The 26,203-nt window shown below is 51.1% G+C and overlaps 1 long non-coding RNA gene and 1 pseudogene across 1 annotated transcript in view; both read right to left on the bottom strand.

The window, feature by feature from the left end:
- LOC149119918 (uncharacterized) overlaps positions 1-26,203 on the bottom strand; it is a 248,561-nt gene that overhangs the window by 82,716 nt on the left and 139,642 nt on the right. The gene's annotated exons all lie outside the window — the stretch shown is intronic.
- Positions 1,814-8,521, bottom strand: LOC103347078 (coiled-coil domain-containing protein 85C pseudogene; annotated as a pseudogene).

Raw genomic sequence — 26,203 nt, 5'->3', positions numbered from 1 at the left:
CACGGGCAGTTCCACCCTCCCAAACCAGGGGCCGCCAGCAGGGGCAGGAAGGGACAGGAGGGCTCTCAGGATGTGCTCTGCGGGTCCCTGGACACCACACAGCTTTAGGGACAGGGTCACTCCCCTCTGGAAGGGAAGGTCGCTTCAAGGCCCACCTGCAGGGGACTGACTGGTCCCAGGAGTCTACTTATTGCTTATTTCAGTGGTGGCCCAGCTGCCTGATGCGCACACAACACACTCTGCTCCGGGCAGCTACAGTCCCACCCACTCCCGGGCTGCTCTGTGGCTCTGTGGATTCCAGGACCCAGAAGGTGCCTCTGGCACTCCCAGCCCAGCTGCCCATCTGGGCAGGAATCGCCCAGTGCCATGACCAGCAGGTGTTCACCCAGCTTCAAGAGCACAGCCCTGGTGACGGAAGCTCCTTCCAGAAAAAGCTCAGAGGGTTCCCTGGAACTGCACACGGCCCGTCCCCTGTTCAGCGCCCACTCAGCACGCCCTGGGCCGTGAACCTTTCCCCTGAGTTAGGACCCAAGGGTGCCACAGGCACACACAGTGTGAACAACCCCCGTGCCTTGGATCCCCAGGCCTCACAGGGGCCCAGATGGGACCTGCCGGCCGCACACAGCCCCTGGGCACCTCGCTCAGTACTGTGGAAGAGTGAGGAAGATGCTGAAACAGTGTGTGCGAGGTGGCCCGTCCCGTCCTCGGGCTCCAGGACCCAGGAGCTCATCGCACTGCCCACACGACCACCCGCTCTGGGCCTCGTCCTCACGTGTCAGTTCCTGCCTTCCCTTCACAGCTGACCCACGGAGCCTCCTTGGCAGTGGCCGACAGCCCTGAGGCTCAGAGGGGAGGTGATGGCACCCGTGACGAGGCCACCAGGCGGCAGGGCACAGCTAGGGCCCGGCCCACCCCAGCAGCCTCTCCATCAGCTCCACAGCTGTGAACACAACCCAGCCCACTAGACCTGTGTCGAACCATGAGCAGGCTGAAGGAAACCATGGAGACCTCAGGGGCCCAGAGACGCTGAGTGACTTGCTGGTCACTCGGCAAATTAAAGCCAGAACCTGCACTCCCACGGCTCTATTCACAGTGACCCAGGGTGTGGCCGGGTCCCTGGGGGAGGCCACAGCTGACCACAGGCCCAGCCGTGGCCCAGTGCTACTTTCCAGAGAGAACGACGCGTGGCTCGGCTCAGAGACTGCATGGGACTGTCCCGGGCTCCGGGCCCATCGTGTAAACCACAGCAAGGGACGAGCCCTGGGCACAGGGCACGGGACGTTACAGAGAGGGCGGCTGTCTTGGGGGCAGGGGGTGAGCAGCAGGGCAGCTGGGCACAGCAGGGGGTCCGAGAAGGGGCCTGAACCCCAGAGCAGCCTGTGGCCAGCCAGGGACTTGGTGAGTTTCCTTGTCCAGGACGTAGGGAGCCCAGTGCTCAGGGAGCCGGGGCAGGTGAAGGCTTGGCGGAGGTGGTGTCATGCGCGCCAGGACCCAGGCTCCAGTGGGGTCGGTCTCTGTGCGGGCAGCGGGGTGGAGGCTTGGTGAGGGCCCCTGTGGAGGGCGGGGCCCAGGAGCCAGGGGCCGTCACAGCAGCAGCAGCTGCAGCCTCGGGCCTCTTGCTAATGTAGCCGGGGCTTGGGGCCCAGAGACAGACAGGTCGTCAGCTTTTCGTCTTGGGATTTGCTGGTGAGTGAGGTGGGAGATGGAGGCTGGCCAGGCGGGGCACGCCGCATGCTATGCACAGTGCGCCCCCGGGTAGGAAGGCTGCGTCTGGGCTCCAGGCGTGCCAGTTCACGGCCGGGGAGGAGCGGCCCTACAAGGGCCCCTTGAACTGGTTGCCACCAGGTGCTGCCGGATGGAGGGCTTGGAGCTGGCGGCGTCTCCCAGCTTCCTCCAGACCACGTTGCACATCTCGCGGCCGATGGCCTTCTCCTTCTCGCTCATGTCCTCCTCGCAGCAGTCCTGGAGCTGCCGGTCCAGGTTCTCGTGCACCTCCAGGACCTTCATCGCATGCACAACAGCCTCGGGCTTCTGTCCGGCAGAGCTGTAGCCGGAGGAGGCAGGCGAGGGCAGCTCAGGCACAGGGCAGGCCGGGCCATTCGGCAGGGCGTCCTGGCAGGGCGGCGGCAGGACGGCGAGCTGGGGAGCCTTTCCGCAGTGTCCGGAACTCTCCGGGGCCCGCGGGTGCCGGGAGCTTGTCACCCTCCAGCAGCTTCACCTTGGACTCCTGCTGCCTGAAGTAGGTGGACGATGGATCGTGCAAGCCACTGCGGATGCTGCGGTGATGCGGCGGCGCCGAGAGACCGTCCAGGGACCGGCGCGTGACTCCGGCCTTGAGCACCCGGGAGGCAGCAGCGCGGGTGGGACGTGGTGGTGGCGGTGCTGGTCCGGGCTGCCGCCGCTGCCAGCACCACAGGTGCTGCTCCCGTCGCCCACGTCGCGGGTCCCCGCGCCCGCCGCGCCGCCCGCCAGCGGCCCGCTCAGGCTGGCCTGGCTGTCGATGGAGCTGCGGGAGGCCGCGCCGCCGCTCGCCCAGCAGCAGCACCAGCTCCTCGCGCTCCAGGTTCTCGCGCAGCAGGGCCTCCTGGCGCACCTCGAGCTCCCGCAGCTTCTGCTGCGGGCGGGCCACCTCGTGCCACACGGCGCCGGCGTGCGCCCCTTCTGCCGGTCGTCGTCGAGGAAGCAGCAGAGCTGGCGCAGCTCCTGGTCGTCGTCCTGCAGCCGCCGGTTCACGTCCTGGAGGCCGCGGATCTCCAGCAGGTGCTGCTGCAGCCGCCGGTTCACGTCGCGCATCAGGCAGCCGCGCTCCAGCGTGAGGCCCGCCCTCTCGCCCTCGATGCGCCTCGGCCGCCGCGCCAGCTCCTCCTTGCTCCAGGGCAGCAGCTCCTCATCCTGCACCTGGCTCAACTGCTCCTCCTCCTCCTCCTCCTCCGCCGCCGCCGCCGCCGCCGGGGCTTCGCCATGGCGGGGCCCTCACCGCGGCATCGCCCTCGCCGGGCCGGCGCTCCCCGCGCCGCGGCTGCGATGGGCCGGTCCGCGCGCGGGCCGGTGGGCAGCTGGGGGCGCGTATGGCCCGCTCCGCGCCACCTCCCGTGCCCTCACGCAGCGCCCGCTGGGCCGCCGGGGAGCCCGCGTGCCTGGGGACTCAGGAGCGGGGACGGCTGCTGCATAAGCGGCCGCTGAGCCAGGCTCGCCACGCTGGGGAGAAGCGGGTGGAGGCCCGCCCCCGGCCCCGCTCCCGGGCCCCCCGATTATCTGTAAGATACTAGTTAAAACAAGGAACATGAATATGATGAAATACAGTGTAGCATACAAAAATAAGGTAGCTCTACTATGTGACTAAAATAATAATATACAATACATAATCTCATTAAAATTCTACACGTCTATGATACTTGGGACACATTTAGATATGCAGGGTAGATATGCAGATATTTGGCAGTATATAGAACAAAATTCTTCTGGGGACTAGAATTATGGTCATAAAGATGAAGTAGGGAGAAAATTTCAAGTTCTGTACTTGAACTGTAACATTTGTTTTCTTACAGCCAGCAACCGTCACATTCAAAATAAAAGAAATTCCTAGAGGCATTTAAAAAGGAACAGAATACCTCCCAAGGCAATAATAACTTTCGAATGGAGTGGAAGTAACCACTCCATTCAAAACCAAAACTTGGCACCTGTGTTGTGGCGTAGCAGGTGAGGCTGCTGCCTGTAATGCTGGTATCCCATATGGGTGCCAGTTCAAGTCCTGGCAGCTCTACTTCTGGTCCCGCTCCCTTAGGCCTAAGTGCCTGGGCCCCTGCACCCTTGTAGGAGATCCAGAAGAAGCTTCTGGCTCCTGGCTCCCGACCGGCTCAGATCCAGCCATTGTGGCCATTTGGGGGGGGTGAGCTAGTGGATGGAAGAGCTCTCTGTGTCTCTCCCTCCCTCTCCCTCTGTAACTCTGCCTTTGAAATAGATAAACAAATATTTCAAAAACAAGCAAAAAATCCAAACCCGACTCTTGGGGCCGGTGTTGTGGCAGTGAATTAAGCTGCTGCCTGTTAACGCCAGCATTCCATATGAACACTGGTTTGAGTTCCTGCTGTTCCACTTATAATGCAGCTCCCTGACGATGCGCCCGGGAAAGCAGCAGAAGATGGCCCAAATACCTGGGCCCCTGTCACCCATGTAGGAGACCCAGATGGACCTTCTGGCTCTTGGCTTCAGCCTGGTCCGGCCCTGGCTGATGTGGCCATCTGGGGAGTGAACCAGTGGATGGAAGATCTTTTTCTATCTCTGAAACTCTGCCTTTCAAATGAAAAAGAAAGAAAGAAAGAAAGAAAGAAAGAAAGAAAGAAAGAAAGAAAGAAAACCTTAAAAAATCACAAAAAATAAATATTATGCTTTTGATATGAGACACATGTAAAACTAAGTTATTAAGAAAGGTTGAGGAGTCAGTACTGTGGCGCAGCAGGTTAAAGCCCTGGCCTGAAGTGCCGGCATCCCATATGAGCGCCAGTTTGAGTCCTGGCTGCTCCACTTCTGATCCAGCTCCCTGCTATGGCCTGGGAAAGCAGTGGAGGACGGCCCAAGTCCTTGGACCCCTGCACCCACGTAGGAGACTGGGAGGAAGCTCCTGGCTCCTGGCTTTGGATTGGCCCGGCTCCAGCCATTGCAGACATCTGGGGAGTGAACCAGTGGATGAAAGACCCCTCTCTCTGTCTCTACCTCCCTCTGGAACTCTGTCTTTCAAATAAATAAAATAAATCTTAATAAAAAAAAAAGGAAAGGTTGAGGGGCAGGCATTTAATGTAGCAATGAAGATGCTGCTTGGGATGCTCCCCTCTTATATTAGAGCTGGACACCAGCCCTGCAAGAACTTTTATTTTTAAGATTTATTTTATTTATTTGAAAGACAGAGTTACAGAGAGAGGTAGAGCCAGGGAGAAAGAGAGGTCTTCCATCCACTGGTTCACTTGCCAGATGGCTACAATAGCCAGAGCTGAGCTAATGCAAAGCCAGGAGCCCAAGGGCTTTGGCCATCTTCCGGGGCTTTCCCAGGTCATAGCAGAGACCTGAATCAAAAGTGGAGCAGCCGGGACTCGAACCGGCACCCATGTGGGATACTGGCACTGCAGGTGACAGCTTTACCCACCACTATGCCACAGTGCCAGCCCCAAGGTGTCTTTTTTTTTTAAGATTTTTATTTATTTATTTGAGTGGTGGAGTTACAGACAGAGAGAGGGAAAGACAGATAGGTCTTCCGTCCGCTGGTTCATTCCCCAAATGGCCACAACTGCTGAGCCACACAATTAGCTGAGCCAATCTGAAACCAGGAGCCAGGAGTTTCTTCCAGGTCTCCCACGTGGGTGCAGGGGCCCAAGCACTTGGGCCATCCTCTGCTGCTCTCCCAGGCCACAGCTGAGGGCTGGATCCGAAATGAAGCAGCCAGGACTTGAATCGGCGCTGGTATGGGATGCCGGCACTGCAGGCCAGGGCTTTAACCAACTATGCCACAGTGCCGGCCCCCAGGTTTCACTTCCAATCCAGATTCCTGGTAACACACACCTTGGGAGGCAGCAGATGACGGTTTAGGTCGTTGGTTTTCTACCCCCCATGTGAGAGATGTGGACTGAGTTGCTGGCTTTTGGTTCTGGCCTGGCCCAGCCCTAGCTGTTGTGGATGCCTGGGGAGTGAATCCGTGCATGGGAGCTCTCCTTCGGTTCCTCTGCCTTTTAAATGAAAATGCAAATTTTAAAAAGGCTTCAAACAACAAAGCCTTTTAGGTGAATGAAAACAAAAGAACATAGCACTGACAACGTTAATACAAGATAAAGTATTATGCAAGAACAAAAGCATTAAACAAAATAATTTCTAAAAAGGATTCATTTATTTATTTGAAAGGCAGAGTTACAAAGAGGCAGAGACAGAGACAGACAGAGAGAGACAGACAGAGAGAGAGACAGAGAGAGAGACAGAGAGAGAGAGAGAGGTCTTCCAACCACTGGTTCACTCCCCAGATGGCTGCAATGGCCACAACTGTGCAGATCTGAAGCCAAGAGCCAAGAGCCTCCTCTGGATGTCCAATGCTGGTGCAGGGGCCCAAGGACCTGCGCCATCTTCTACTGCTTTCCCAGGCCACAGCAGAGAGCTGGATCAGAAGTGGAGCAGCTGGGACTCAAACTGGTGCCCCTATGGGATGCTGGCCCTGTAGGTGGCAGCTTTACTGGCTATGCCACAGCACTGGCCACAACAAAGGAATTTTTTTTAAAAAGTAACTATCCAAGGTAAAATGCACAAATTAGACATAGTTCAGAATATGCATATATCAAACACCTTAGCGGGGGAAAATATAAGGCAACAAACAAAGCAAAAGCCTTAGAGGAGGCATATTAATAAGTGAAAAATGGTAGTTATTTATACTATCAAGAATGTCTGTTAGGAGCCAGTGTGGTGGTATCCCGGGAAAGTGACACTGGCATCCTATATGGGTTCCAATTCATGTCCCAGCTGCTCCATTTTCCATCAAGCTCCCTGTTAATGCACCTGGGAAAGCAGTGGGAGCTGGCCCAAGTGTTTGTCCCCTGTGACCTCATGGTAAACCTGGAAGAAACTCCAGGCTCTTGGCTTCAGGCCCTGGGCATTGCAGCCATCTGGGGAATGAACCAGCAGATTAAAGATTTCTCTCTCTGTGTCTTCCCTTCTTTCTGTAACTATGACTCTCAAAATAAATAAATAAAAAAAGAATGCTTGCTATATTTGTCATAGAACAAAATTACATATGATCTAAATTGCCTAATAAGTTCATAAATGTGGAATGTCCACATAATTTAATACTATGCATATAAGTATAAAATACCCGTGTCTATCTATGTTTATATAGGTCTGGAAAGACAGTCTCCATATATTATTAAATGAAAATGCCAGTTAAAAAGTCACCATTCAGGGGATAATGATGTGCTAAAGCCAGGTAAGCCACTGCCTACAGCGCCAGCATCCCATATGGGTGCTGGTTTGTGTCCTGGCTGCTCCACTTCTCCACTTCTGATCCAGCTCTCTGCTATAGCCTGGGAAAGCAGTGGAAGATGGCCGAAGTCCTTGGGCCCCTGCAATGGCGTGGGAGACCTGGAAGAAGCTCCTGCCTCCTATCTTTGGCCTGGCCCAGCCCTGGCTGTTGCAGCCATTTGGGGAGTGAACCAGTGGATGGAAGACTCTCTGTGTAACTCAGCCTTTGGAATAAATAAATAAACTACTCTTTAACAAAAAAGTTCTTGACTTTGAAAAAAAAAGAGCAAAGGCCCGTAGGCTTTTTTTTTTTTTTTGACGGTGATACCCAATTTATTACATCTCAGTGTAAAAAGAGGGCTGGGGAGGGGGCGGCCGCGGGAAGCCGCGCTCTGCATTGTCCCGCCCCAGACCGCGGGGGCTGAGGATGCGCAGGACGCGGGAGGTCTGCGGTTTGGGACAGGGTGGGCGCGGGCGATACACTTGAACCAGCAGAGGGGCCGGGGCGGGCGGGGGTGAGGGGCTGTGGCGACACTACCGTGGCAGGGTCCCGGGGACGGGATATTGCACTGAGCCAGGTGCGGGGGCGCAGGGGCGCAGGGCGCGGGGAGTTCCCAGCTCGCCCAGGTTGTACAGCACAGGAGTGCGGACGCCGCCCACCGCTCGTGCTAGCAGCCACGGGGAGGAGCGAGCGGGGGGGTGTCACCAAGGAGTTTGCAGATCTGGGAGTGGGGTCCTCGGGCTGCCTACTAGGAGCCGGGCTCAGCCGCCCCCGACAGAGAAGCCCTGCCTCTAGACGACGGGACCGCCCCTAGACGGCGGACCACGCCCCTCTGGGGAGGCCCCGCCCCACCGGCCTCGCTCTGTAGCCTCAGACAAGGTCCCCAGAGGGTCTAGGCGTCTCCCGCCGGGGGCGTCCCTGGACGGAGGGTCTGGACGACGCCAAGCTGCGGACGCGGCCTCCCTGGTCCCTGTGGTCCCCCTGCCCCCGCCCCCGCCCCCGGGGACCTGGCCCAGGCGGGCTCGTGCTGATGGGGCGGGGGCGGGCCAGCAGTGTGATCTCCGTGCGCTCCGCGAGGACCCAGAGCAGCGGTACGCGGGTCGGCGCTTGGAGGTGGTGGGCGCTGGGGGCTCGGCCGTCCGCGTCCGTCCAGGGGCCGGGCAGCGCCTCCGGGTGGCGGCGGGCGCTGGGCTCCAGGTCTGGGAGTGCATAGAAGTTAAAAGTAGATGTCAGCGGCTGGCGTGTCCTCCTCGTCCGAGGCCTGGCTGGCGGGCTCCGAGGCGGCCTCCACCCCCGCGGCCGCCTCCTTGGGGACGATGATCTCCACGCTGCACGCGGGTTCCACCTGCACGGTGACCTGCTGCGGGTCCTCCTGGGGCTGGCCGTCGTGCCCCAAGGACTGCGTGCGCCGCCTGTACCGCGCGGTTGCTCCGATGTCTCCGACGGGGACTGCTCCGAGATGGACAGCGAGGTGGACGACAGGGTCGTGGCGATGGAGGCCGTCGTGGCTTCTTCCAAGGAAGGCGGCATGCAGGGCAGGAGGTCGGGCCGGCCTTCGACCTCCAGCGTGGGGTAGCTGCGGGCCACCGCAGGTCTTATTGCGTGTCCTCCCGCTCGCTGGGGATCTGGCTGGCCGAGGCGGCGTCCGTGGGCCCCAGGGGCTTCACGGCCAGCAATGTGCTGCACCCCTTCTTGGACGGCGAGGACTTGAGGGAGTTCTTCCGGAAGACCGTGTTGCTCATGAACTTGAAGAAGCGCTCGGCATAGACGCTGGGGCGGTGCACGGAGACGGTGTCCCCGTCGCGGACAGCGCCTTCCAGGTGTGTTCCAGCTTCTTGATGAACCTGTAGGACTGCAGGATGATTAATGTATTCTGATTAGACCAATATGCACCTAACTCCCGTTCCAGAGGGTGGAGTTATCTATTTTTTGTCTGTGTCTTGAAACTTAGAACAGCACCTTATACTTACTGGGTACCTAATAAATGGTTATTGAACTAAAATGAGTTGACGAATGGAAATATTTAATTAAGAAACTTGAGTGAAGGGAAGGGCTGGCACTGTGGCATAGTAGGCTAAGTCTCCACGTGTGGCGCCAGCATCCCATATGGGCACTGGTTCTTGTTCTGACTGCTCCTCTTCCAATCCAGCACTCTGCTTATGGCCTGAGAGATCAGTGGAAGATGGCCCAAGTCCTTGGGCCCCTGCATACTTGTGGGAGACCTGGAAGAAGCTCCTGGCTCCTGGCTTTGGATGAGCCCAGTTCTGGCCATTGTGGCCATTTGAGGAGTGAACCAGCAGATGCAAGATCTCTCTCTCTCTCTCTCTCTCTCTCTCTCTCTCTCTCTCTCTGTCTCTGTCTCTCCCTCTCTCTCTGTATCTCTACCTCTCAAATAAATAAATAAAATCTTTAACAAAAAGAGTTATGGGAACTACTGATTAAGTGGCATTTCAGATTTAACAACTTAAAATTATTCTAAGTAAAAACATGTAAATTAAAGTAATAAACAGCTAAGATGTGGCCCCCAGAGTGGAATGCCACATGTGAGGCTTGCTCACCGGGAACCACGTGAGATTTCAGCTAGCCAGGAAGAAGTCTCCTATTGTCGCATGTCTGTGGGACAGCACAGCCTAAAATACAATAATAATAACAATAACAACAATAATAATAATAAATCCCAGTGGAATACAAGAGACTAAACTGCTCCAAAGACACAGGTCTCTTAAGGAGATGGCCTTCATTTAGCAAATCCACACCTCCCTTCTTTCATTTGAAGGACAGAACCCATGCCCCTGAGTTGAGCAAGGCCCTGGCTGCAGAGCTGGAGATACAATCTCTTCCAGCTACAAGACTGCATGGCCCTGTCTCTTCCTCGACATCCCTTAAGGACAAAACTGCTTTAAGTCTTTCTCCAAATAATTAGCCAGTGCCATGGTTTCTGGCAAAGCCTGGGAGGGAAACAGTTTACTGAGTGTGTAGATCAATCAGGAATGGCAAATCCAAATACGCACCTCGCTTCTTCCAGGGGGGAAGTTACATGGCCATGCCATGGTCCTTCCAATGTGTTCAGTTGTTCTCTATTCAGGGGCCCCAGCTCTGACTCCCAGACCTGCTAGGGCCAGAAGACAATGCTGGGACTCTCCTGGATCTCCTAAGGAGGACAGCTGGTTGATAAAACTGTTTTGCGGTAGAAAAAGCAAACTCTGCCACCACCAGAGGTGTCTGCATTATCCTATCTCTCTCTCTCTCTCTCTCTCTCTCTCTCTCTCTTTGACTTATTGTATTTATTTGAAAGGCTGAGTTAGAGAGAGAGAATCTTCCATCTGCTCGTTCATTTCCCAGATGGTCACAACTTCTGAGGCTGGGCTAGGCTGAAGCCAGGAGCCATGAGCTTCTTCTAGGTCTCCCATGTGGGTGCAGGGGCCCAGGTCCTTGGGCCATCTTCTGCTGCTTTCTCAGGTCATTAGCAGGGAGCCGGATTGGAGGTGGAGCACCCAGGACTGGAACTGGCTGCTATATGGGATGCTGGCACTGTAGGTGGCAGTTTTACCAACTATGCCACTGTGCCCATCCCTGTCTACATTTAAGCAGGCAATCTCTTCATGTCATGAATCCTTAAACTAAACAAGTAACTTCTACACATATTAAGTTAATCTTACTTTATCCACTCAGAAACAGTTATCCAGTACTTACTTTGTGCATAGCTCATTTTTTTTGAAAGGCAAAGTTAGAGACAGAGAGAGATCTTTGATCTGCTAGTTCATTGCCTAAATGGCCACCCCAACAGCCTGAAGCCAGGCCAAAGCCAGGAGCCTGGAACTCCATCTAGGCCTCCCACATGGGTGCCAGGGGCACAAGTACTTGGGCCATCCTCTGTTGCCTTCCCGGGTGCAGTAGCAGGGAGCAGGATGGAATGTGGAGCAGCCTGGACTCAGACGGATGCTCACAGGGGATGCCAGCGTCACAGGCGGCAGCTGAACCTGCTGTGCCACATGGCAGCCCCCATAGCTGATTTTTAAAATTTATTTATTCATTTTATTTGAAAGGCAGATAGAAAGAGAAGGACAGACAAGGACAGAGCTCCCATCTTTTGGCCCAAATACCCACAACAGCTGGGACTGGGCCAGGCTTAGGCCAAACACTCTATGACTCTAAAGATCTTCTGAAGAAAGGTATCAACAATGTGTTGGTAGAGGCACATTAGAACTTTAAAAAGGAATTTACAAAATATTTTAAGATGAAGGAAATTGCTTTCTGTTTCCATTAGAAAAGCAAACAGGGGCTGGCATTGTGGTGTAGGGGGTTAAGCCACCACCTGCAGTACCAGCATTCCGTATAGTCACCAGTTCAAGTCCCAGCTGCTCCATTTACAAGACAGCTCCCTGCTAATGGCCTGGGAAAGCAGCAGAAGACAGCCCAGTCCTTGGGCCCCTGCATCCATGTGGGAGAACTTAGAAGAAACTCTTGGCTCCTGGCTTTGGCCTGGCTCAACCCTGGCCAATGCAGCCATTTGGGGAGTGAACCAGTGATGGAAGACATCTCTGTCTCTCCCTCTCTCTGTGTAAATCAGCATTTCAAATAAATAAAATAAATTTTAAAAGAAAAAACTTTAAAAAGCACCAAACAGGAAAGAGAGATTCTGGGAAGAAGGTGACTTAAGCGCATGTCCCTGACTTCTTCCTCCATGCTATTTATTTATTTATTTATTTATCTATCATTTGTATGTATCTCATAAATACAACACTATGTACATAGTAATTCGTCCCACTGTACCTGCCTCCCACTCATTCTCCCCTGCTTTCTGCTCCCTCCCATGTTTTATCTGAGAAAGAAAAATAAAAATGAATGGCATAAAGAAAACTGAGAGAAGTGTTCCTCAACAGTCTATACAAGGGCTGACAGATCTTTTGGAACTCTCAGACATAACTATTACTTATGAGACATGATAATATCCTCCTTTTAATATACAAAAAGGAAGTGATTCTTGAGAACAAGTTTTACTATTAAGCTTCATGGTACCACTCTTTGGGAGACAGAAGTCCTTTGTGGGAAGTTAGTGCACAGTGACTCTTGTTGTTTATTTAACAAATAAGACTCTTAAGCATAATATAAGTAATCATCAAGGCTCTTGAGATGATCTGCCTCCCCTATGGAAGCCTTTTGGATCCACTAGCTGTGCAAGGCCATCAGCAAAGTTCTCTCCTCCCTTCAGAGAAAAGTACATCCTTCTTTGGTGGCTCCTTCTTTCCACTGGGGTCTCACCCCCAGGGGTCCTTTATGTAGGACATCTTTTGCCTGAGTGTCTTGGCTTTCCATGCCTGATATGTTCCCCCTGGGCTTTCCAGCCAACCTAAAGTGCCTTAAAGGGCTGATTCTGATGTTGGAGCCTCTATGCTCTCTTTCTGGAAAAATACAACACCCACAGCAGCCAGACTGATGTGGCGGAAAATGCATCCAACTTTCTCTAATATTTCTGGGCTGAAACTGTCACTCCCCGTCTTCGTGGAGGAACGACACAGGACCCTGCGCTGTTCTTTCATCTGCTCGGCCCTCCCCGGGTTTGCTGCTGGTTCTTCCCGGGTTGGCTACCGACCCTTCCACCTCCGTGGAAGGGCGGTTCCCCCTGCCACTTTCCCCACTTCCGCGGGGGAGCGGCACACCGCCGGCCGGCTCTCTCGGGGGCTGCACAGGTGTTCCCCTTAGATGTTCCTGGTGCATGTTGTCTCTCTCCTCCTTTATAGTCCTCTTCCACCAATCCCAACTCTGCTACCCACACGCCGAGTACGCTGCTCTCCTCCAATCAAGAGCAGGTCCTACAGTTTATTGGTTGAATTGGAGGCAGCTGTGTAGAAGCTGTTTCCCTTCTCAGCGCCATATTGTGGGAAAGCAGATGCATAGAATAAGTCTTAATTCCAGTAACTTAGTCTAGTCTGAGTTGCTCCCCACAGATCCCCCTTTCTTTTTATTTTTGGCGTTGATACGCGCCTGTCTTCGGTGCCCCGTGGCACACACTCTGCTCTGCTTGCTAGAGTTGCCCACAGGTTCTTACAAGTCCTATCAATCAGGCAAACCGAATCCGGGTCCTCTCTTCGCCATGTTGTGAGGAGGTTTTTAGGCGCTGATGCGTGCCTGTGTTTGGTGCCCTGCAGCGCATGCTCTGCTCTGCCTGCAGGTGCTTACAAGCCCTAGCAATCAGGCAAACCGAATCCAAGCCTTCTCATTGCCGTATTGTGGGGAGACTTATTGGTGTTGATAACGTGCCTGTCTTCGGTGACCTGCGGCGCATAAGCTGCTAGCCGCCCGCAGGTGCTCATCGCCTCACTAATCAGGCAGACCAAATCCAAGCTCTCTCATTGCCATGTTGTGGGGAGGCCTTTCTATTTCTCTATATCCGGGCATTCCTATTTCTCCTATTTTACTTCTATCTACCAGCATTCCTATTTCTCTCATTTCACTTCTAGACTTCTGTTTCTCTTATCCCTGCGGCTTCCCGGCGCCCACCCCGAGGCTGCTTCTCGGTGGCTTCCCGGCTCTGAGCCACTTCAGCCCGCGCCTCTCTCATCTGCGCGGCTTCCCGGCTTTGCGCGGCTTGGCTTTGCGCGCTCCGCGGTCTCCACACCCTTCGCGTCCGCACCACGGCCTCGCGCCAGCCCCGAGTTCCCTATCTATTCACGCCCCGTGCTCTCTCTGCATGCGGCGGCTTCCGCGAGTCACACAGCGTACCTTACGTCTCCGCCACTAGCATTCAATCCAAGTTCCCCAGACTAACCTGGCGAATTCCAACCTGGCGGCCCACGTCTCTGCCTCTGGTTCCAGATCTTCGCCTCTTGCTCCCCGGGGTGACTTGAAGAATTCCAAGATGGCTTCTGTTTCCGCCTCGGCCTGCACTCGTGGCTTCATCCTCCCTAACATTTTTCTCTACCCGGTATATTTCCCTAAGTTTTCTTCCAACAATATTCCTCCCTCATTTCTCCTGGCCTCTCCCCACAGTCCGTATCCAAGTCTAAGTTTCTTCTAGGTTTCACTTTCACTTTCAACCTGCAGTCCGTATCTGAGTCTAAGTTTCTTCTTGCTTTCACTTTAAATCCTAACTTCTTTCCCACAGTCCGTATCCGAGTCTATGCCTAGGCTTTCGATAGCTTCTTCCAGCACCTTTTCTGTCCGGCTTTCCCCTAGGCTCTTTGCTAGTCTCTCTCTCCGGTATTTTTCACTTCTTCCCATTTCTTCCCTCCTAGGTTTCCTATCCGAGTCACGGCACCATTATGTCGCTCCCCGTCTTCATGGAGGAACGACACTAAGCCCTGCCTAGGCTTCATATCCGAGTCACGGCACCATTATGTCACTCCCCGTCTTCGTGGAGGAACGACACAGGACCCTGCGCTGTTCTTCCATCTGCTCGGCCCTCCCCGGGTTTGCTGCTGGTTCTTTCCGGGTTGGCTACCGACCCTTCCACCTCCGTGGAAGGGCGGTTCCCCCTGCCACATTCCCCACTTCCGCGGGGGAGCGGCACACTGCCGGCCGGCTCTCTCGGGGGCTGCACAGGTGTTCCCTCAGATAGATGTTCCTGGTGCATGCCGTCTCTCTCCTCCTTTATAGTCCTCTTCCACCAATCCCAACTCTGCTACCCACACGCCAAGTACGCTGCTCTCCTCCAATCAGGAGCAGGTCCCACAGTTTATTGGTTGAACTGGAGGCAGCTGTGTAGAAGCTGTTTCCCTTCTCAGCGCCATATTGTGGGAAAGCAGATGCATAGAATAAGTCTTAATTCCAGTAACTTAGTCTAGTCCGAGTTGCTCCCCACAGAAACTATTAAAGAGAAAACAAACAAAAAAAGTGTAAGGCCCCCATGCCCTGGGTTAATATCTTTCAAGAGCCCAGGCACCAGTGGCAGAGTAAGACTCCCCAGCCCCTGTGGGGCTCAGCAGTCAGAAGCTTATGAATGTTTTCAGAAAGGAGGCCCAACTGCAAACGTGGGCGCTTCTGGCCTGTGGGAAGAGGGTGGTTTGTTTACTAATGGGAAGAAAATAAATTAAAACACCTCTCATCTATCATATAATAAAGGTAAATTCCAGAGGGTCTGAGATTGAACCACTTAAAAATCTATAAAAATGTTATTAAAATTTTTAGAATAATATTTGTGCAATGTTGGAGTGGGAGAAAATCAATTGACTTCTGCAAAATGAATAAAATTTCTAATAACAAAAAGACACTATTAAGATCAGTGGTTCTCAACCAGGGGTGATTTCCCCACCCCCTTAGGGAGCATCTGCAACATCTGGAGACAGCTTTGACAGTCACAAGTGGGAAGGGACCAGGTTCTAAATGTCTTACAATGCACTGACAGACCCTCCACCACAAGGAATTAAATATCTAGCCCCAAATGCCTGATAGCCCTGACGCTTGAGAAACACTGATCTAGACAAATGACAGTTTGGGAAAAACATACTAGCAATTCAAATAACAGACAAGGTACCAAAAGTCAAGTGAAGTGAGTTCTAATAGTCTCTTAGTGGAGTCTTTTGGATCCCCTCTTTATAAAATCATGTCATCTGTGGTGTGAACCAACAGAAGGACATTCTCTCTCTCTCTCTCTCTCTCTCTAACTCTGCCTGTCAAAAAAAAACCAAGTCATTTGCAAATAGGCATAATTGGACTTCCTCCTTCCCAATTTGTATCCCTTTGATTTTTTGTTCTTGTCTAATGGCTGTGGCTAAACTTCCAGGACTATATTGAATAGCAGTCATGAGAGTGGTCATCCTCGTCTGGTACCAGATTTCAGTGGAATTGTCCTATTGGATCCAATAGGACGCTGGCCATGGGTTTGTCATAAATGGTCTTGATTGTGTTGAGGAGTGTTCCTTCTATTCCCAGTTGCTTAAGAGTGTTGTATTTTATCAAATGCTTTCTCTGCATCTATTGAGATAATCATGTGGTTTTTGTTCTTCAGTTTATTAGTGTGCTATATTACATTGATTTGTGAATGTTGAACCATCCCTGCATACCAGGGATAAATCCCACTTGTTTCTAGGTGAATGATCTTTCTGATGTGTTGTTGGATTCAGTTGGCTAGAATTTTGTTGAAGACTTTTGTGTCTGTGTTCTTCAGGGAAGTTGATCTGCAGTTCTCTTTCTGAGTTGCATCTTTCGTAGGTAAAGAATTCTAACATGGGCCGGCGCCATGGCTCACTAGGCTAATCCTCCACCTGTGCTGCTGGCACTCTGGGTTCTAGTCCCGGTTGGAGCACCTGTTCTGTCCTGGTTGCTCCTCTTCCAGTCCAGCTCTCTGCTGTGGCCTGGGAAGGTAGTGGAGGATGGCCCAAGAGCTCGGGCCCTGCAACTGCATGGGAGACCAGGAGGAAGCGCCTGGCTCCTGGCTTCGGGTCAGCGCAGAGCATCAGCCGTGGCGGCCATTTGGGGGATGAACCAACGGAAGGAAGACCTTTCTCTCTGTCTCTCTCTCTCTCACTGTCTAACTCTGCCTGTCAAAAAAAAAAAGAATTCTTTTTTTTAAAGATTGATTTATTTAAAGATATATTCATTTATTTGGAAAGACAGAGTTACAGAGGTAGAGACAGAGAGGGCCTCCATCCACTGGCTCACTCCCCAGATGGCCGCAACGGCCAGAGCTGCGCCAATCCGGAGCCAGGAGCCTCTTCCAGGTCTCTCACGCGGGTGCAGGGCCCCAAGGACCCGGGCCATTCTCCACTGCCTTCCCAGGCCACAGCAGAGAGCTGGATCGGAAGAGGAGCAGCCGGGACTAGAACCGGCACCCATATGGGATGCCGGCGCTTCAGGCCAGGGCTTTAACCCACTGTGCCACAGCACCAGCCCCCCCCCCCCCCAAAAAAGAATTCTAACATGAACTTTTTTCTTTCTGTACCTTAAAGATGTTGCTCCACTTTCTTCTAGCCTCCACTGCTTTTCTGAGAAATCTTCTGTCATGCTGATTTTCATTCCTTTGTACATAATGTGAACCTTTTTCTTCTGGTCACTTAAAAAAGTGTTGATTATGATGCCTTGGTATGATTTTCTTCATGCTTTTATAATTATGGTGATTTGAGCTGCCTGACATTGTGGGTAGATATTTTGAGTCAAATTAAGAAAATTGTTGGCTATTATCTTTGTCAAATCCCCTCTTCCTCTCTCTCAGAGATTTTAACAGTGTGCATGTTTGGCCACTAGAAGGTATGCCATAGGTCACTGATGCTCTGTTCATTTTTCCTAGCCCTTTAACTCTGTTAATTTTGAAAGATTTCTTCAAGTTCATTACTCTTTAATTCTTCATTTTCTGATCTATCTAGTGTGTTTTCACCTAGATGATAGTTATCAAAGTTTAATTATTGGGGCCAGCACTGTGGCACAGTGGGTTAACACCCTGACCTGAAGTGCTGGCATCCCATATGGGCGCTGGTTCGAGACCTAGCTTTTGAGCTTCCTGTCCAGCTCTCTGCTGTGACCTGGGAAAGCAGTAGAAGATGGCCCAAGTGTTTGGGCCCCTGCACCCCCGTGGGAGACCCAGAAGAAACTCCTGGCACCTGGCTTCAAATCACCACAGCTCCAACCTTTGCAGCCATCTGGGGAGTGAACCAGCAGATGGAAGACCTCTCTCTCTCTTTCCCTTTCTCTCTCTCTCTCTCTCTCTCTCTCTCCTCTCTCTGTGTAACTCTGACTTTCAAATAAATAAATCTTTAAAAAAATTAATTAACTTTTTTAAAGAAAAACCTCCCATATGTTTACCGTGCACGTTTGATTTTTCCTCTAGCTCTTCAATGTTTAGATTGGCATTATAATAACGGCTTGAATATTGTTGTCTAGTCATTTATTACTGTGTCAATTGGAGTCAGTTTGGGTGATAGTCTCCTAGGTATAGGTCTTATTTTCCCCACTTCTTTATATGCTTGGTGATGAGTGGATGAATACAGGACATAGTTAATATTATCAGGTAGTAAACATATTTGTATTCCTAAAGATGTGCTTGAATTTTGTTCTAGTTCATGATTTAATTACTTGAACAGTTTAATTGATTCCAGTCTTCTAAGATTCTTAAATTTTGGGGCTGGCTTTGTTGCATAGTGTTTAAGCTGCCGCCTCAGCACTGGCATCTCATATGGGTGCCGGTTTGAGTTCTGGCTGCCACACGTCCAATCCAGCTCCCTATAAAGCTCCTGGGAAGGCAGCAGAGAATGGCCCAGGTGTTTGGGTCCCAGTACCCACATGGGAGACCTGGAAGAAGCTCCTGGCTCCTGGCTCAAGTCTGGCCCAGCTCTGGCCCTTGCAGCCATTTGGGGAGTGAACCAATGGATGGACGATCTCTCTTCTTTCTCTCTCTCTCTGTCTCTGTAACTCTGCCTTTCAAATAAATTAAATATAATCTTTAAAAGGGATTTTTTATTTGCTTGCTTGAGACTTCAGCAAACTGGCAAACTATGTCGAGTTCTGTACCCAATCCTCCATGAATTACCAAGTTCTCCATATGTCTTGGTGAGAGCAGACGTTATTTGCAGCCCTGGATTTTTCCCTGGGGATGATTCTCTTTCTAATCTTTTTGGGTAGTTTCCCTTGGCCTCAGTGGTTTCCCCACACGCATACCCTGACCTCTGCTCAGCCGTATACTCGGATCTGTGTGCCTGCACAGTGCTCTTTGTGTTCTGCTCTGGGCATTCTCCAGTTGCCCTGGATCGTGGGCAGCTGTGTTTCTTCAACCTAGACTCTCAAGCTCTGACCACACTCTCCCCGCCTGGCCTCAGCCTAGAAATTCTCTGTGCAGTAACCTGGGGCCACTGTAGGGCTCACCTTGTTGGTTTTCCATCTTTCAGGGACCGCTCTTTGTTGCCTAGCAGCTAGGGACTTAAGAGCCTCTTTTTTGTTGGTTTTTTGTTGTTGTTGTTTTTTTGTTTTGTGTACATTTTCTCTTGCTTTTAATTATTTCAAGCAGGAGAGAATCAGTCTCTTCCCTGCCATCTTTATTAAGACATTCATCCAATTAAATTCAGGCTCATTCACAGGAGTAGGGTTTGAGGTTTGCTCTGACCCCAAAGGGGTCTCCTTAGCTGTGTCTTTTCTTGCTTCTGCCCAGTAAATGAGCTGGTCTGTGGTTCAGCCTGTATCTCTGAAGCTACCAGTCCCCTCCTAATTGCTTTTTTTCACAAGCCTCTTTGTTTTCTGAGTTCCCTTAGGTTGCCAACTGCCTCACACTCTGTTACAAATGAAGTCAATTCATTTGGGATGGGCTATGGAGCTCTGCATGTCATACTATTTTTAAGGGTTTTATTTATTTATTTGAAAGAGTCTCTCTCTCTCTTTCTCTCTCTCTCTCTCTCTCTCACACACACACACACACACCCCTTCCATTTGCTGATTCACTCCCCAAATTCCCACAACAGCTAGGGTGGGGTCAGGCCAAAGCTAGGACCCAGGAACTCCATCTTGGTCTCCACCATGGGTGGCAGGAGCCCAAGTACGTGGGGCACTTTCTGCTGCCTTCTGGGGTGCATCAGGAGGGAACTGGATTGGAAGCAGAGGTGGACTCAGGTCTGTGCTCTCTGATAGGGCCACAGGCATCCCAATGGTAGCTCAGGCCACTGTGCCACGACAGCCAACCCTGGTGCCCTCTACTTTATGTACTGCCTTTCCCACTAGGAAAAACCTCTGAGCTTCGGTTCTAGGGCTGGGAGTGGGGACAGTGGCAGCTTGTCTGAGTGACAGCCCTGCATCAGGAGTTGGATATGATTGGGTGGTTGCTTCTCCCAGTGTAGAACCTCTGCTTTCTGGAGAAGCCGGGGCTGGGGGTTGAATGTCCCTGTGTTCACCCAAGGCGGAGCCTCTGTTCACAGTGGGGGCAGGGTGGCAGAAGAGTGCCCCCAACTGTTGCCACAGTCACCAGGAATTCAGCCTTGGTGGCAGGTAGCTGGGCTGGGAAAGAAATGCTGAGTCACTCCTCCTAGGAGGATGCCACAGCCCCTGGCGTGGAGCCTCATGGACACAGTGCTCTGTTCTTGGCTGCACACACCTGGGTGGGGTTTCTGCCACCTCGGGCTGGCAGCGGGGAGGATGGGACAGGCCATGGCTGAAATGCAAGAGACATATCCTGTTCTTGTCAAATTTTAAATTGTCTTATACAAATGTTTACTTGCTATATGCCCTTAAGACTATTTTTACACACACACACACAAATACTTCAAAAAGGGCACAAAAATGAAATCTAAAAAAATTGATTTTGGTGCAAAAATTGTTTTGAAACCCATGCATTTGAGGGGCCTTCAAAAAGTTTATGTAAAATCTATAGTATGAAAAAACCAGGCATGGGATTAAAACGTTTTTTGCACCAAAACAAACTAATATTTTAAGTCTATTTTTTGAGGAACTTTTAAGTATGTCTGAAATACTTTAACACACGCACACACACACACACACACACACACACACTATTGCTGTCCTGGAGATGGAACATCTCTCCCGCAGGTTTTGTTTTTATATTTATTTATTTTATTTATTATATTTATTTATTGGATGTGGGCATCCCTAGTGGTATCTTTATTTGAAAGGCAGAATAACAGAAAGTGAGGGGGGAGAGAGAAAGAGAGAGAGAAAGAGAGAGAGAGAGAGGTCTTCTGTTTGCTGCTTCACTCCCCAAAAGGCCTCAACCTCTGGAGCTGGATTAGGCTGAAGCCAGGAGCCTGGAGCTTCTTCCAGGTCTCCCACCTGGGTGCAGGGGCCCAAGAACATTGGCAGCTATTGCTGCTTTCCCAGGTGCAATAGCAGGGAGCTGGATCAGAAGTGGAGCAGCTGGGACTTGAACCAGTGCCCATATGGGATGCTGGCTCTGCAGGTGGCAGCTTTATAGCACTGGCCACCCCCTCCCCCCATATGTTTTTTAAAAATTTACTTATTTATTTGAAAGGCAGAGTTACAGAGAGGTGGAGGGAAGGAGGGAGGGAGGGAGGGATGGAGAGAAGAGAGAAAGAGAGAGAGAGAGAGAGAGAGAGAGAGAGAGTCTGTCTTCCATCTACTGGCCACAATGGTTGAAGCTGGGCTGATCTGAAGCCAGGAGCTTCTTGCAGGTCTTCCACATGGATGTAGAGGCCCAAGCACGTGGGCCATCTTCCACTACTTTCCCTGGCCATAGCAGAGAGCTGGATGGAAAGTGGAGCAGCTGGGACTCGACCTGGTGCCCATATGGGATGCCGGCACCACAGGTGGCAGCTTTACCCACCATGCTGAAGCACCAGCCCCCTCCCCCCATGGGCTGTAAAACTCTGAAGTGGATGCCCAGCTGCAGTTTACACTGTCCTCCACTGCAGGGAGAGGTAAGGAGAGAAACTTCAGGGAATCAAACCTCCCACCTTGTGTTTTATTATGTTTATTTGAAAGGCAGGGAGACAGAGATAGAGAAAAAGACCCACAGAGATCTGCCATCTGCTGATCCATTCCCCAGATGGCCAGGACAGCCAGGGTTGGCCAGGCTGAAACTAGGAGCCAGGAGCCGGGAACTTAATCTGGGTCTCCCATGTGGGTGGCAGGGACCCAACACTTGAGCCATCACCTCTGCACCTCTAGAGTGGGTAGTGGATCCAGGACTCACACCAACATTCTCTGATATGGGATATGGGCATCCCTAGTGGCATCTTAACCACTATACCAGATATTCACACACATACCCCATCTTGTTTTAAAATTAGAACATTTTCTTTACTAGTCACACATTAATTCATAGAACAAAACCCTGGTTACCTTGAATTTTAATTTTCTTAGTCTTTCTGCAGTAAACAGCACTCCCACCCAAGTGGCCAAAAATGTCTCTAGCGACCAGGTTTAGGATCAGGTTCATGGTCTCAACCTCAACAGAGAACTGGGGACCTGAGAAACCCAAGCTGTTTCTAAGCTCTCTTTCTGCACGCACGCCACCTGGTGGGCAGTTTCTGCATAGAGCATCTTGGCCAAGGATTGTCTTTGGTGTTCTCTGGCACCACGTGCCCCACCCTCCCCAACAGCATGGAACATCTCAGCCTGGTGCTGTGTAGTAGTCAGACCATATCTCACTTTGGCGAGGTGAGTTTTGACCCAATGAGTATGACTTTCCTTTACAAGGAACCAGACTTGGAGTGGGTTAGCTGAGGGAACAGTCACCCGCCTGTCTGTGGCCACAGGTGCTGCTGGCTAGCACTTCCCCAGTGCTAGGTCAGGGTGGGGTTCAAGGTGAGCATTGAAGGTGTGTGCCTCCTTCGGTAGTATTCCTTCCAGGTCAGTATCTACAGTTACCATCACTGTTTTCTTTTTGTTCCCCGTCTCAGCAGATTTTGCTGGGTGTCACAATATCGTCCTTGCCCAGTTTGCAGGACAGCAGTGGGAAGAACAGAGGCTGGATTGGGGTTTTGTTATTTTACATCGAGACCCTCAAAGGACAAAAGACAGATCTCTCCTTTGTTGGGCTTCCTGCCTTTACAGATTTATTTTCTTTCCTTTCAGTGAGCAGAGAGTGATCACCTACAAAATATGGATTCAATTATTCCCCCTGGACAGTGTTCTTCCCGCAGAGAGAGCATCTCCTGGGATAGGATCCAGTCACAGATTCCCCCAGCTGAGACATTTATTTGCTGAAGGCCAAATTGCCTGAATCTGTGACCCAAGGGTGGACAGGCTTGTTGTCCCCATGGTACCCAGAAGCTCATGACCTTGGATTCCTGAGCTGAATTCTCCTTTTCTTCTTCTTCTTTATTCTTTTTAAAATTTATTTATTTATTTATTTGAGAGGCAGAGAGAGAGAGAGAGAGAGAGAGAGTTCTTCCATCTGCTGGTTCACTCTCCAAATGACCACAATGGCCGGAGCTGGACTCATCTGAGGCCAGGAGCCATGAGCTTCTTTTGGGTCTCCCATGCAGGTTCAGGGGCCCAAGAACTTGGGCCATCTTCCACTGCTTTCCCAGGCCACCAGCAGGAACTGGCTTGGAAGTGGAGCAGCCAGAACTGGAACCAGCACCCATATGGGATGCTGGTACTGCAGGCAGAGGCAGTATTACCAGTTGTTAACTGTGAAAGGATGAAAAAGACCACAAGATAATCATTAGTAGCAGATTCAGAAAGCAGCTTCCGACTCTGCTGAGGGAGGCTGGGCAGTGAGGGAACCAAGAGCTCAGGAGGAGGCTCCCCACGTGGCCGTGATTCGTGTCTTTTCTGGAGAGTGTGGCTTTGCAGGGACGTGCAGTCTCAGAGCATGTGCCAGTACTGTCCAGGGAAGAGACCACTTATCACCCAAGGGCGTGGCCAGAACTGGTCTGCAGAGTGACTGTCAGTGCTGCAGGTGTGGGTGGCTGCAGCAGGTTTGGGGGAGCAGCTCGTGGGGTGCAGACATGGCTGCCTGAGGGATGCAGCAAGTGCTGGTCTGTAGACGTGGCAGCCAGGGGATTTGTGTTTGGTGAATAAAATCTTTCAAAAATCCTGTTGTACCTCTAGGGACCTGGAACATGATACCTGGGGCTAAGCAGACGCCCTCTTTAAAAATACCCTGTGAAGGGGAGGGCATAGTTGGTGATGGGCAGTCTGTTCTGCCACGTGGGGCTCTGGGTGTCAAGGGCTTAGTGTAAATGTTTTGCTGTTACAGGGGCCACCCTCACTCCCCCACCTCCCCAACCTAGGCTGGGATATAGGGTACTGAGGCTGGGAAGGCCAGGGCAGTACGCGGTCAGAAGAAAGGCCCTGAGACCTGGCGCCAAGGACCACGTCCCAGGAGGAAGGACTCTTGGTGAAGGAATGCTTCTGGTTATGCTGAGAGCTGGTCACTCTCAGCCAGAGGCTGGGTCTGCAGGCTGACAGGGGTCCCTTGTTACTCCAACCCCAGGAGCTGCTCCAGCCCCAGCAATGGGAGACTGTGTGAAGGACCCTTGTGGACACTGCCCGGACGTTGCATCTTTCCTGGAGATGATGGCCCCCAGGGCTGGTTAAGGAAGAGGGGAGGTGTGGAGGTGGGATTCCTGCTCCCTTCCTGCACACTAAGCCCTTTTCTCCCTGGTCTGGGATTCGCCTGGCTCTGCCACCAGGTGTCGCTGTCACTTGCACAGGAGCACAGGAAGTCAAGATTGCCTGTCAGGAGGGGAGAATGCAGGAACAGTGGCTGGGAAGAGCTCAGTCAGTGCTGGGCTGCATGTGCCAGTTCCTGAGAACCGAAGGCCGAGTCATCCCTCCCAGATCTGTTTAGTGGGCACCGCGGTAGTTTGCAATCAGCCATGGGAGAGGAGGTACACTGAAAATTGGTCTATAGTGTCAATTAATTCTGCTGTTTCCATGCTGATTTTCTGTCTGTTTGATCTGTCCATTGCTGAAAGTGGGATTTTGAAATCTGCCATTACTATTGTATTTGAGTCTATGTCTCCCTTTAGATCCATTAACATCTATTTTACATAGCCAGGTGCCCTGTAATTAGATGCATATACATTGATAATAGTTACATCTTCCTGTTGAATTGATCCCTTAATCCTTACATAGTGCCCTTCTTTGTCTCTTTCAACAGTTTTTGTGTTAATGTTTATTTTGTCTAATATTAGAATGGCTATACTGGCTCTTTTTTGGTTTCTGTTAGCATGGAATATCTTTTTTCATTCTTTCACTTGCAGTCTGCCTGCATCTTTGTTGGTGATATGTGTTTCTTGTAGGCAGCAACTAGATGGATTTTGCTTTTTAATCCATTCAGCCAGTCTGTGTCTTTTAACTGGAGAGTTGAGGCCATTTACATTCAAGGTGACTATTGGTAAGTAATGACTTTGCCCTGCCATTTTTCCGTAAACATTCCTTCTTCTTTCATAGTGATGACTGTGTTTCTGAGTATAGCTTCTCCAGCAGGACTGGACAGGTGGTGACAAATTATTTCAATTTTTGTTTGTCATGGAAACATGACATTCATAATGAGAGCTTTTTTTTTTTTAACCTTCATTCATAAATGAGAGCATTGCGGGGTATAGTATTTTGGGTTGACAGTTCTTTTCTCTTAAGACTTGGAATATATCTCACTAGTCTCTCCTAACCTGTGGGGTTTTGATGAGGAGTCCACTGTGAGTCTAATTGGAGATCCTCTGAAATTAATCTGGCATTTCTCTCACGCACATTTTAGAATCTTTTTTTATGTTTTACTGTGGGGAGTTTGATTACAATGTGTTGTGGTGAAGTTCTTTTCTGGTCATGTCTATTAGGAGTTCTATATGCATCCTGTACTTGGATGTCCCTTTCTTTCATATATATTATGGAAATTGTTTGTTATTATTGCACCAAAAGGCCTTCTAATCCTTTCTCTCTTTCCAAGCCTTCAGGAACTCCTACAACTCATAAGTCAGGTCATTTGATAGTATCCTGTAGATTAGCAACAGCATTTTTTATTTTTCTAATTTCTTCTTGTTGTGTTTGGTCTGACTGTATGATTTCCTGTGCTTTTTAAAAAAATGACAGGTAGAGTAATAGACAGTGAGAGAGAGAGACAGAGAGAAAGGTCTTCCTTCCGTTGGTTCACCCCCCAAATGGCCACCATGGCCGGAACTGCGCCGATCTGAAGCCAGGAGCCAGGTGCTTCCTCCTGGTCTCCCATGCAGGTGCAGGGGCCCAAGCATGTGGACCATCCTCCACTGCCTTCCCAGGCCACAGCAGAGAACTGGACTGGAAGAGGAACAGCTGGGACTAGAACCGGCGCCCATATGGTATGCTGGCACCGCAGGTGGAGGATTAACCAAGTGAGCCACGGTGCTGGCCCCTCCTGTTCTTTGTTTTCTAAGTTGGATATTCTTTCTTCTGCTTCACTGATTTTGTTGTTTAGGCATTACACTGCATTTTTAATTTGTTCTATTGAATTCCTCCTTTCCAAGATTTCATTTTGATTTCTCTTTAAGATCTCAGTTTAATGGGAGAAATTTTCTTTCATATCATGTACGGATTTCATTATTTCATTCATTTGCTTCTGATTACTTCTAATTAATCCTATGATCAACATTTTGCATTTCATTTTTGGCATTTATTTCTTTTTTAAAAAAGATTTTATTCATTTATTTGAAAGTCAGAGAGAGAGAGAGAGAGGTCTTCCATCCGCTGGTTCACTCCCCAATTGGCTGCAATGGCTGGAGCTGTGCCTAGATGAAGACAGGAGCAAGGAGATTCTTCCAGGTCTTCCACGGGGGTGCAGGGGCCCACCTTCCACTGCTTTTCCAGGCCTGAGCAGAGAGCTGGGTGGAAACTGGA

Source organism: Oryctolagus cuniculus, chromosome 21 (assembly GCF_051225735.1).
Source record: "Oryctolagus cuniculus isolate XC-2025 breed Fujian yellow rabbit chromosome 21, ASM5122573v1, whole genome shotgun sequence".
NCBI lineage: Eukaryota > Metazoa > Chordata > Mammalia > Lagomorpha > Leporidae > Oryctolagus > Oryctolagus cuniculus.
Note: the sequence above shows the minus strand (reverse complement) of the source record. Positions and strands in the feature narration are given on the sequence as shown.